At 34.4% G+C, this 13,402-nt stretch overlaps 1 protein-coding gene across 12 annotated transcripts in view; it reads right to left on the bottom strand.

Annotated features, from left to right (window-relative positions):
• METTL25 (methyltransferase like 25) overlaps window positions 1-13,402 on the bottom strand; it is a 124,257-nt gene that overhangs the window by 25,085 nt on the left and 85,770 nt on the right. The window contains exon 10 of one of the 12 annotated variants that reach the window (XR_008511718.2): window positions 7,970-8,169. The gene's annotated coding sequence lies outside the window, so the exon portion shown is untranslated. 12 annotated transcript variants of the gene reach the window in all.

Raw genomic sequence — 13,402 nt, 5'->3', positions numbered from 1 at the left:
ATAAAATAAATAGGTCTATCTATTGTATTCAAGTATAATAGATAAGCATATAGGCAGGCTTAGTTATACAAATAAGTGTAATTTAAAATACAGAGCTACTGAAGAAATATGTAAGAGAAAAGTGCAAAGTTAACAATACAAATAACAGCTAGTATTAATTTTGTTTACTATGTACCAGTAATTCTTATGTCCTTTGCTGCATTTACTCACTTAATTCATACAATAACCCCATGTGGTAGGTCCCATTATTATCCCCATTTTAAAGATTTTAAAGTAGACAGAGGTTAAGTAAACTTTCCAACATCTGACTTCATAATCTGGGATATTAACTATTAGTCAATATTACCTCCAGCATACTACTTGAATAGGATTCATACTCAATACTGTTAAACTACAGATGAGGAATGGCCACCTCTGTGTTACAGGTAAACAGCAAAACAGATTCCATGACACCACACCAAAGTGTGTGTACATATTCTTACAGAAAAGCTATGCAGACCCTCCTGCTATAATTAAGGAAACAGAATTTTAGTGTTTTAGTGAAACTATGGGATACTAAATAATTCTAACAATTAAAAAATTATACGAGGGAATAGACTTCATAGGAAGGGATTTGTTCTTCCCAAGTCATTTATTGCTAGACTTACTGCCCCAACTCATCAGCAATTAGGACCAGTCAGAAGTATGTTTATGATTTCCAAATGTTATACATGTTAATTAGGTTGCTTATTCATTCATTTTAAAAAACATTTATTTAAATGTTGTATATGCATGATAGTGTAGTGGTTGGTATAGGTTTTGAACTAAAGCCTGAAACAAGCTTGAATCCGCACTCTACACTTATTAAACAACCTCTTTGCCTCTTCTTGATCATCAGTAGAATGGTGTTAAATCTATCTCATAAGGCTGAGGATAAAATAAAATATTCAATATACAGTGCATGGCTCAAGAAAAAACGGGTATTTTTCAGAAAACAGAAATATCAGGTATAGTATTATTACCACTATTAAGTATAATGAATCAGACTTTAGAACTTTTGGAAGTTAAAGTTTACTTTTGCATGATATGAGACCAATTTCTAGAAGGCTTGGTGTTTCATAAAGTAATCTTAAAAATGAATCTGCAAAGTGAGTTTATGATGTAGAATGTAATCTGCTCTTTTGTAGGTGCAAGGAAAGGGAAATATTTCATTCATTAGTATTTAGAAGGGTCTATAGTTTTAAGGATAAATATTGTGATTAAAAATTATTTATTCATTCATTTAATTTAGAAACAGGGTCTTGCTCTGTTGGCCAGGCAGGTGTGCAGTGGCATGATCATAGCTCACCGCAGCCTCGAACTCATTGGCTCAAGCGATTCTCCTGCTTCAGCCTTCTGAGTAGCTGAGACTACAGGTGTGAGCCACTGCACCTGGCTAAATACTGCAATTGTATTAGTTAAGCAATAGAAGAAAAAGAGGTAGGCCAAAGAATCTTTAAACAGAAAATAAAAGGGCAGAATAGGATTATTCACAAAAGGAATATGGAGTGTGTTATATTTTTCAGGAATGGCAGTCTCATTTATAAGAGAACGTGCTATGAAAGAAAATTCACAAAAATCTTTAGTTTCTTGAGAGTATCATTTATGGCATTTTGGTCCAATAATGTTTTACTCTTCATATTTAATAATTTAAAATAAAAACTTATAATTTCTTTATGTTGCCTCCATGTAGAAGTATTAATGTAACAATAGCTCAGTCTAGAAGAACTTTTTAACACATAGAGCCTTATGGGCACAGAAACTTCTGTCATTAAACAGACATGATAGAAAAGAATAAAAGGAGAGCAAAAATCATTCACCAAAGAGAAAAGATGACACACTGTGTTCCTAAGATAAACTGTTTACTGTAGTTAAAAGAAAATATTAACATTTAAACATATTAATATTTCAGAGGAATTCTCGAAAATATTTTATAGTTCCCTATCAATATTTGTGATATTAAAGAAAATTATGACAAAATATTTATTTTGTTATTGTCATTTCCTTTGGAGTTGATAGGCAAATAATCACTTAAATCCCAAATGAGACCCTAAAAATCAGAATAATTACTTTCATGATTTTCCTGTGTCTTTCAGAGCGGGCTCTGCAAAACAGTGTTTAATTGTCTAAACATAGTTGGGAGAAGAAAGATTGTATGAACAAGTAAGCATAGGTTTCAACAGAGTTAAAGAGATTTCTTTTAATAATAATAGAGTATCACTCAGTATGTTCCAGGCATTGTTGTAAGTACTTTATAGATTTTAACTTCATTTTCAAAACACCCTTTTGAGGTAGGTACTGCTATTAACCCCAATTTACAGATGGGAAAACTTAGGCAAAAAGATATAGAATAATATGCCCAAGACCACACTGATATGATGCAGTGGGGATACTGGGATTAGAAACCAGGTAGTAGAGCTCCTGTGCTTATGTTCTTAATGGTGACACACTGCTGTCTCTCACCAAACTATTAGGAGTCTTTAAAATATAAATACACACTTAGGTCTTAAAGAGGAGGATACTGCATGAAGCATTCACTTTTAAGAAATTCTTTTCTTCCTAGGTATTTTCACAGAATCATTGCACTTTAGGACAAGAATCTGGAGAACAGTTACAGAATAATCAAAGTCTGATTTATCCTCTTTCAAAAGCTTTTCTAAAATACTCTGGAGTCAGGTTCTTTGGTTCTATTACTTGAAGTGAACAAAAGGAAACAAAAAATATTTGAGATGGGAGATGATCAACACCACAAATAAATAAAACATGTACTATTAATATATTAGATAGTAAGAACTAATGAAAACCTGGTCAGAGGAGAGAAAGCAGATATGAAAGGTTAGAAAGGAGTGATGGTAAATAGTGGATATCTCAAAGATAATAATTTTGAATAAAAGACCTGAAGAAAGAGAGTGAGCTAACCAAGCAGCTATCTGTGGAAGAGTTCCAGGCAGAGAATGTGGCATAATTAAAGGCCCTGAGTAGAGAAGTGTTTCTGGTATTTTCAAGGAATATTAAGGAAATTAGTGCATCTGGCACAGACATGAACAAAGGGAAGAAGAGTAGAAATGAGGTCAGAGAAAAAATGAGGAGCCAGATGACATAAGCCTTTTCAGGTCACAGGAAAAACATTAGCTTTACTTCTGAGGTAAACATAAGCCACTGGAAGATTGTGAGCAGGAGCCCACTTAAAAATGTCAATGGTATCACTCTAGCTATTGTGTAAAGAATAGGCTATAGTAAGCAAAAGTAGAAGAGAGAGACCAACTAGGAAATTATTACAATAATCTGGGTGAAAGATGATGGTGGCTTGGACCAGAGTGATGGTCCTGAGGATGGTGAAAAGTGAAAAAAAATTACATATATTCTGAAGGGAGATGTTATAAAGTTGCTGAAAGATTGAACCTAGGCAGTGAGAGAGAAGAGTCAAGGATGTCTTAAGGATTTCTGGTCTGAGTACCTGGAAGAATATGATTGTCATTAACAGGTGAATTTGGGATTCACCAGTATAGATGATACTTAAAGCCACCAGATGGGATGAAATAAGGTATGTAGTAGGTATAGACAGAAAAAAAAGCCACCTCAACAATTAGAGGTTTGAAAATAAGAAATCAGCAAGAAAACTGAAAAAAGAACAGAGAAAGGTGAGTATATCCTGAGTCTTTCCCTAGAATATGAGAGAAAGAAGTATTTCAATAAAGAGTGGAAAATTGGGTGCAATACTAATGGCAGGCAAAGTAAGAAGAGGACTGAGAATGGATCATGCAATTTAACAACATAGGGTCATTCATGTACCAGAAAAGGGTGGTTTGCTGGAGTGATGGAAATAAAATCTTACTGAAACATGTTTAAGGGAAATGGAAAAGAAATTGGCAGCACTTTCAAGGAATTTTGCTATAAAGGAAAGAGCCAACATAGGACAGTGGTTAGAGGGGAAAATTGGGTGCAAAGAGGATTTTTAGAATTTGTGCTCTTAAGCACTATGATATACCATTTCATTTAATAAAACTGAAAAAATGGTCATCAAGGAGCTCAGAAGGTAGCAGAGGAGTAGAAATACAATTAATTGTATTATTCAGGTTCAGTAAGAAGAGTGAATCACAGCTTAAGTATTATAGGAGAACAGAAAAAGAAGAAAAGGAGGAAAGAAAGCTATCACAGAGATGTCTTCTAAACTGGATTTTAAAAAACTCAGAATTTCACCTTCCAGAGGTCCTGGAATGAAAGGATGGCAGAAATAGGGAGGAGAATATTCCAGGTAGAGAGAACAACTCCAAGAAAACATACAAAGTGTAAAAATAATGTCATGGGAAATGATGAATAATCTGGCGTGCCAGGACGGTGTGCATGGGCAGCTGTTCATGGTGCACAGGAAGAATGGGATGATGGATTAGGCTGGAATGAAATTAATAACAGATTTGAAATGGCCTTGAATGCCACAATAATAGTTTAGGTTTGGGCATAAAGAATTATTAGCAAACATTTGAAAGTCAGAAAAGTGACATGACTATTTGGGAAAGACAAATGATGAGAAGTTAAGAACAGATTAAAAAGGGCCCCTCTGTCAGAATAAAGCATGGTCAGCATGCTAAAAAGGAATCAGTATACTTTCTTTTAATAAAAGTGAATGCACTGGATCTAATTAAAATTCTACTCAAGTGAATCCAACAACACTCACATGCTTCTCCAAAAATGCAATTGTAAGAACATGGTTTGCTTGTAACACTTTCAAAGGAAGCAGCATTTTTGAGGGAGATTTTAGAGAAAGGTGAAGCAGAGGTATACTAAATAAATGGAAGCAAACACATGCAGGACAGATTGTATTAAAATTCAGTTTCTCCATAATCACAAAATATTTATGAAATTATTGTAACATTATTATTATTTTATGCCTTTTGTATGCTAATACATATTGAAAGACTTAAAAGATCAACAACATAAAATTTTGCTGTAAATAGCTATCATTTAAGGGAGCTCCAAAAAATCTTCAAGTTACTTTTCAGTTCAAAAGATACCTTCTAATTTCAACTTGACCACACATTATGGATTAAATGATTATCTTTAATTTTGTGAGAGAGTTTTTAAGATCACTTTCCTATTTGATTATAGCAAAATCACAATTAAAATTAAACTAGGTAACATAATTATAGGTAGCAAAATACTATATATATTTTTTGTATAGCTGTATACATTTCTTATTATGCAAGAGAATAATAAAGTGAAAAAAGTATACAAATTGGATTTTCCCTGTTTTCTTTCCAAGTGTTTTAAAAGATTTTTAATCCATGAAATTCCTTCCTTGGCATTTTATTCCCCTTAGAAAGTTTCTATTATAGATAAGGACTAATTATAAATAAATTTCCATAAATTATTGAGTTTCAACATAAATGGGCTAAATCACAATTATAAATAATAAAGTTAAAATGTTATCCTTAAATCCCTGAAAAAGGCTTACTTCTAACCTTAGGCTATATAAACAATTACACTTAAAGAACTTTCAGGATAATGTTTCAGTTATTCTAAAACAGTATTATTACTGGAAGATGATTTATTTTAGCTAGCAAGAAAAATAAAGAAAGTGCAAAAGAATTAATTAAGTGACCTTATTTTCTGTCTTTAGTACTATTGCTGGCCAGTAATTCCAATAACCTTGATTTACAATGCTAATACAAAGAGCCTTGCAAATCAACTCATATTAAAAATATCTCAAAGAGAATTTACCATTAAAAACAAGAATGGGATGCTGAAAACCTTTCTGGACTACGAATTTAGTCCTGATGCTGGTTCTTTCAGGCTATATGACTTTACACAAGCTTTTAACCACTTATTTTTTCTTATCATTATAATGAGGTGTCTATATTAGATATTGGGAGTATAATATGTGGCTCAACTGACTGTGGGGTATAGCCTGATAAAAGATTAATATTTTAGTGATACTGAACAAAAGCAATAAGCATTTACAAAATATGTGTAAGGCATAAAGAATGTAAATAAAACAAACTCTTGTACCCAACATCAAACTTGAGAAATACATTACTAGTATTAAATACCTTGATTTCTATATGTACTTCTCCTCTTCCCTACCTTATCACTCTGCCTAATAATCCACTGTTCCTCCCAACTCCCACAGGAAACTATGATACTGAATCTTGTGTTTACCTTACTTATGTTGTTCTTGCTTGTTTACCACATATTTATATTCCTAAATTATTCAGTTTTGCTCTTTTCTGAATTATATAAGTGGAACCATTTTATAGGAGTTTTTCTGAGATTTCAGTTAAAATTATATTCACAAGATTCAACCACATTGATGCATGTAGCTGTAATTCATACATTTGCATTGTGGTATATAAAATACTTCTATATACATGAATATAATACAATTCTTCTATTATATTCTTCTATTAATGAGTTTTTTGTTTCTGGATTTTTGCTCTTATAAACATTGCTGCAATTGATCATTCTTGTAAAAGTTTCTAGAAGCATACATATAAGACTTTGTCTAATATATATACTTAGGTGTAAAGCTGCTGAGACATGTATATATATTTTCCATTTTATTAGATAATGCTAACTTGTTTTCATTTCATTGATCTTCCGTGGGTTTTTTTGTCTCAATTTTATTTATTTATGCTCTGATCTTGATTATTTCTTTCTTTAGAATTTTGGATTTGGTTTTTGCTTTTCTAGTTCCTTGAGGTATACTATTAGGTCATTTATTTCAAGTTTTTCTACTTTTTTGATGTAGGTGTTTATTGCTATATACTTTGCTCTTAATGTTTCTTTTGCTGAATCCTATACGGTCTGGTATGTTGTCTTCATTTTCATTTGTTTCAAGAAATTTTAAGGCCAGGCGTGGTGGCTCATGCCTGTAATCCTAGCACTTTGGGAGGCCGAGGCAGGCAGATCACCTGAGGTCAGGAGTTTGAGACCAGCCTGGCCAACATAGTGAAGCCTCGTCTCTACTAAAAGTACAAAAATTAGCTGGGCGTGGTAGCGTACACCTGTAATCCCAGCTACTGGGGAGGCTGAGGCAGGAAAATAGCTTGAACCCGCGAAGCTGAGGTTGCAGTGAGCCGAGATTGTGCTACTGCACTCCAGCCTGGGCGACAGAGCGAGACTGTCTCAAAAAAAAAAAAAAGAAAGAAATTTTAAAATTTCCTTTTTAACTTCTTAATTGACCTGTTGGTCATTCAGGGTCATGTCGTTTAATTTCCATGTATTTGTACAGTTTCCAAAGGTTCTCTCGTTATTGATTTCTAGGTTTACTCCATTGTAGTCAGAAATGATACTTGATATGATTTCTACTTTTTTGAATTGGTTCAGACTTGTTTTGTGGCTAACATATGATCCTGGGTAATGATCCACGTGCTGATGAAAAGAATATATATGCTGCAGCAATTGGATGAAATGTCCTGTAAATGTCAGTTAGGTCCAGTTGTTCTACAGTGTAGTTTAACACAAAGTTTCTTTGTTATATTTCTGTCTGACTAATCGTTACGACTAAAAGTGGGGTGTTCAAGTCCCCTATTGTTATTGTATTGCAATCTATCTCTCCCTTTAGATCTATTAACATTTGCTTTATATATTTTCACGCTCTGGTGCTGGGTGCATATACATTTACAATTGTTATATCCTGCTGAACTTACCTGCTTATCATTATATATTGACCCTCTTTGTCTCTTTTGGCTTGAAGTCTATTTTATGTGATGTAAGTATAGTTGACCCTTAAACAACATGGGGATTAGGGGTGCCGACATCCTGTGCAGTAAAAAATTTGCATGTAACTGTTGACTACTCCAAAGCTTAACTACTACTAGTGTACTTTTGACCAGAAGCTTTACCGATATCATAGTGAATTAAAACATATTTGTATTTCACAGAAAGTACAAGTTTTTTGCACAAGCTTTATAGCTGCAGCAAAGATGTTAGGAATTTCTTTTTCTCTTTTTACCGTAGTCCTTATGCTGGATTCATTTATCTTGAAATGGTGGGCAACCACAGCTGCAGACCTCAATCTATGGTACATATCAAGCAAATCAACTTTTTCTTGTAATGTCATGACTTCTCTGCATATCGGGAGCACTTCCAGGATCACTAGTGGCACTTAATATGGATATCATGGTATTGTTATTCAAGGTTTATGGTACTGCCCTAAAGACAACGAAAAATAGACAAGAACTGTGAGAGATCACTTTTTACTGATACACAATCCATTGGAGAAATAAACTGCTCACAGAGATTTGCAACACAAAGTGTTTTAAACGAATACTCATAACACTTGAGCTCAATACAATGCCAATAAGAGGTGGCTATAAAATTATTACACTATATACTATAGCTAATTTAATGTGGTTATGATTTAATATTTCATACTTACATTAGTTTACATTTCTCTTGACTGTGAATAGTGCCACATATGGTCTGTGTTTGTGTGCAGAAGTTTTTATATAAATTTTGACTTTTATTATAAATTGTATATATTTTATGGTAGTAAATGATAAACAATATGCATATATTTTATGCATTCAAGATAGACCTCATTTTCTTAATTTGTTGATATTTTTAGGCTACATGGATTGTGTGTGAGTTTATTCAATTGTTACAAGTCTCAAATATATTTTCCAATGTACTTATTAAAAAAAATACTGCATATAAGTGAACTTGCACTTGGGTTTTGCTTTTCTAGTTCCTGGAGGTGTACTAGTAGGTCGTTTATCTCAAGTTTTTCTACTTTTCTTGATGTACGTGTTACATACTTTGCTCTTAATATTTCTTTTACTGAATTCTATAGAGTCGGGTATATTCAACTCTGTGTTGTTCCAGGGTAACTGTATATAGCAGTACCTGTTCTTCTTTGGTTTCCATTTGAATGGAGTATCTTTCTTCCATCTCTGTACTTTTGGTCTATGTGTGCTGTCTTTACAGGTGCAGTGAGCTTCATGTAGGTAGCATATAAGAATAGCTGGGTCTTGTTTTCTTGATCCATTTAGCTACTCTATATCTTTTAATAATTTTGTCAATTTACTTTCAATGCTATTGATTGGTAAGGAATTACTACTGCCATTTTGTTACTACAAAAAAGCTAAAAAAAAGCTCTATAACTCCATCACCCCCACATTTTGACTTTTTGATGTCTGTTTACTTTTTTACGCCTATCTCTTAACAAATGTTATGATTATTATTTTTGATATATGTCTTTTTGTCTTTATATCATGGATATGAATTGTGTGCATACCACATTTACAGTATTAAGTCTTCTGAATTTTGTCTGTGTACTTACTTTTACCAATGAGTTTTATACCTTCAGCTGATTTTCCTGTTGCATGTTAGCATCCTTCTCTTTCCGATTGAAGAACTCCCTTTAGCATGCCTTGTAAGACACCTCTGGTGGTAATAAATTCCTTCAGCTTCTGTTTATCTGGGAAAGTATCTCCCTTCGTATTTGAAAGATAGCTTTGCTGGCCATCATATTATCAGTTGACAGTTACTTTGGCACTTTGAATGTCCTCCCACTTCCTCCTGGCCTGAATTTTCCACTGAGAAGTCTGTTGCCAGATGAATTAGAGCTGCTTTTCCCTTGCTGCTTTTTTGATCCTTTCTTTGTCTTTTACTTTTGAGATTTTGATTATTATATGTCTTAGAGTAGTCTTATTTGGGTTGAGTTCAAAAGTCTCTAACTTTCCTACACTGAAGTATTTGTATCATTTTCTGAGTTTAAAAGTTTTCTGTATTATTTCCTTGAATAAGCTCTCTATCTCTGCACTTTTTCAACTCCGTTTTGAAGGCTGCTACAGTCTGAATATTTGACCCTTCCAAACCTCATGTTGAAATTTGATCCCCAATGTTGGAGGTGGGGCCTAATGGGAAAAGTTTAGGCCATAGGGGCAGATCTTTCATGAAAAAGTTATTGCCCTCCTAGGTGGGGGGATAGTGAGTGAGTTTTTGCTCTATTAGTTTCCACAAGACCTGGTTGTTAAAAAGAACCTTGGCACCTCCCCTCTCTTTTGCTTCCTCTCTTGCCATGTGGTTTCTGCACATGCTGTCTACACTTTGCCTTCTGTTATGAATGAAAGCAGCTGAGGCCCTCTCCATAAGCCAAGGAGATGTTGGGACCATTCTTGTATAGTCTGCTTAACTGTGAGCCAAATAAACTTCTTTTCTTTATAAATTACTCAGCCTTAGTTATTCCTTTATAGCCACATAGAAACGGACTAATGCCATGACTTAAATTTACTCTTTTGAGGTTATTTTTTAGGTATGCTGCATTCTTTTCTTTTTTCTTTTTTTGTCTCCTCTGACAATGTATTTTCAGATAGGCTGTGTAGGCTGTAGGCTACTTTCTTTCAGCACTTTGAAGATATCACTGACTTCTAGCTTCCACTGTTCATGCTGAGAATTCAGCTGGTAGACTAACTTAGTTCCTTTGGGGGTATTCTGCTTCCCTCCTTCACTCCTCTCACCTCTGGCTGCTTTAAGAATTTTCCCTTTGTCTTTATTTTCAGCAATTTTACTCTTAGGTGTCTAGAACTTGTTTTCTTTTTACTTCACCATAAAATTTGTGTACTTCCCAAATCTTAAGATTGATATCTTTTTGTCAGGATTGAAAAATTCTTAATATTGCTATTGCCCATTCACTGTCTCATCTTCTTCTCAGACTGCAGTTAACATGTACATGAAACCTATTCCCTGTATTCCACATAGCTCTTAGTCTTTGTTTTCTATTCTCTAGCTTTGTTTTTTGTTTTTTGATGCCTCGTTGTAGATATTTTCTTCTGACCTGTCTTTCAGTTCATTAATTATTTTTTAGCTGTGTCTAAAGTGCTGTTAAGACTATCCACAGATTTCTTGATTTTAGTCATTTTCTTGTTCAGTTCTAGAATTTTCATTTGGATTTTTTTAATGTTTTGGTTCTCTGACAAAAAATATTTTATTTCAATGTACATATTGAGCATAGTTCTTTAAACTAAACTTTTAATTTTAAGATAATTATAAAATCACATACAGTTGTAGGAAACAATAAGGACTGGTGTTCTCTTCATCTGGATTTCCACAATGTCTCATGACAGTAATATTCAGGATACTGATGTGGATGCAGCCAAGATACAGAACACTTCCATCACCACAAGGATCACTCATGTTGCTGTTTTACAGCCATATGCACTTCCTGCCTACTCCACCCTCTTTTCCTACCTCAGCAACCACTAATACCTTGCCATTCTATAATTTTGTCATTTCAAGAATGTATATAAATATGATCACACAGTATATAACCTTTTGGGATTGGCTTCTATTCATTTAGTATAATTCTCTGGAGATTCACTCAGGTTGTTGTGTGTATCCACAATACTTTTTGTTTCATTGCTTAGTATTTCATGGTATGGATTATTACAGTTTGCTTAAATACTCACTCACTGAAGGACATCTGGGTAGTTTTCAGTTTGGGTGACCAGGAATAAAGCTGCTATAAATATTTCTGTACAAGTTTTTGTGTAAAGGTAAGTCAGCTTCTATTGATTATTAAAGGTCTTTGTTATTGCTGGGACTTCCAGATTCCCATGTGATCTCCACTGACACCCTGATACGGGTTACCTTGTTACTGCTGAGTGATGGTGTAAGTCCTGACTCTCTACTAGGCCTTCCTTGATACCAATCACCCTAGTGGGGGAAAGGAGGGGTGTCATATGGCTGGGTGGGTAGGAAGTGCAGGCCTCTCACATGGTCTCTATGACACTGTGGTAGTGGTATCGCGTTAATTGTTATCACAGTTGGATACAAGTCCTAGTTTCCTACTCAGCCTTATCTAATACCTCCACAAATGGGTTATAAGGGAGTTTCATTATAGCTTGGCAAGGATGAAAGTGTAGGCTCTGTACTTGGCCTTTGTTGGCACAGGTGAGAGTGGAGTCACAGGTTTTTCTCTGTGTGTGTGTGTGTGTTTCTTTTTTTTTTTTTTTTTTTTGCTACAGTATGGCAGTTATGCATAAAAGTTTTTCTAGGCCTGCCCGCTTCCTGGTCTTTCAGTTTTCATTTGAAATTTCTTTTTTTTTCTATCCCTATTGGTGGTTCTGGATTACTACCTTTGTCAACTCCAATCCTGGGCTATACGAAACAAAAAGAAAACCCGGGGGACTCATACTGTGTTGTTCCTTCAGTCCGGAAACCCCTAGCCAGTCTGCTCTATTCTCTTTAACTTTTGTCTTTTTGTATTTATTTTATATATAATGTTCAGGGGATTTAGTTGTACTTAGCAGGAAAAATAGAGAAAAGTACATCTATTCTATATTTCCAGAGTTGAACTCTCTCAAGTATAGTTATTTTAAGCCTTTCTCTGGCTTTCCTAAAGGTACATTTCTGTTGACGGTCGTTTATCTTGGATTTTGGTCATGTTGTCTTGTTTCATCACATAGCTGGTTATTTTGGATTCATTTTGTAAAGTACTATATATATATACGATGTTAGTGATAATTTGAGGCTTAGATTTACATTATTTTGTCCAGAGGAAATTTATTTCTTGTAGGCAGCTAGCAGAAGCAATAATCTGAAATACTTTAATCGCAGCTGAGAAAATTCAAAATGGGGCTTTACTCATTTCAGGACTGTTCTAGTTCACTCTTACTCTTACAGTATGAATCTTTAGAGACCTAACTTAAAGTATGAGCGGTTTACTTGGCTTGCTCCCGAGTCCTCACCAGACCATGAACTCTAACTTTTATTTCACTAGAACTGTCTTTCTATTGAAAGCTGTGCTCACCTTCTCTGTTGATGGGTGGACAGTTGCCTATTCCAGAACTGACAGATGCTTCTGGGGAAAGCGCAGCCATAAAAGCTGGGTTTACTTCTCTTGAAATCCCATTTCCTCTTTGATTTTTGTCCTATAATTCTTAACTACTTCAATAGGTCTCTGATGTTCTCAAACCAAGTAAAAACAAATTTAAACACACACACGCATGTGCACACACATCTCTGGCATTGTTTTGTTTCCTCAGAAGTGAGGTTAGTCCTAATTATTTAGTTTGTTATTGAAAGCAGGCTTCAATCATTCCGTTTGGTTTTCACATAAGCCATCCTGACTAGAACATAAATCGCTTTTGTGTGGAAACCATTACCTATGCATCCAGAATCCCTAGGACCTAACATGTTGTCTGTCACACAATAAATAACTGCTGGATTAAAAAAAAATAACATGTACAAATCTTGATAACTAATTATGTGGTCTGATGATAAAAGCAGAATCAAGTATCATTTCTAGACTTCTAATGTTTGATAACGGTCATGCCATTTCCAGAAATAACACCTGTTTATTAGAAGTCAAGAGAAAAGAAAAGAATAGAACTGGTGGGAAGAGAACATTGGTTTTGGATGTAGCTGACTGATGTATTTGTGA

This window comes from Pongo abelii, chromosome 10 (assembly GCF_028885655.2).
Source record: "Pongo abelii isolate AG06213 chromosome 10, NHGRI_mPonAbe1-v2.0_pri, whole genome shotgun sequence".
Taxonomy (NCBI): Eukaryota; Metazoa; Chordata; class Mammalia; order Primates; family Hominidae; genus Pongo; species Pongo abelii.
Note: the sequence above shows the minus strand (reverse complement) of the source record. Positions and strands in the feature narration are given on the sequence as shown.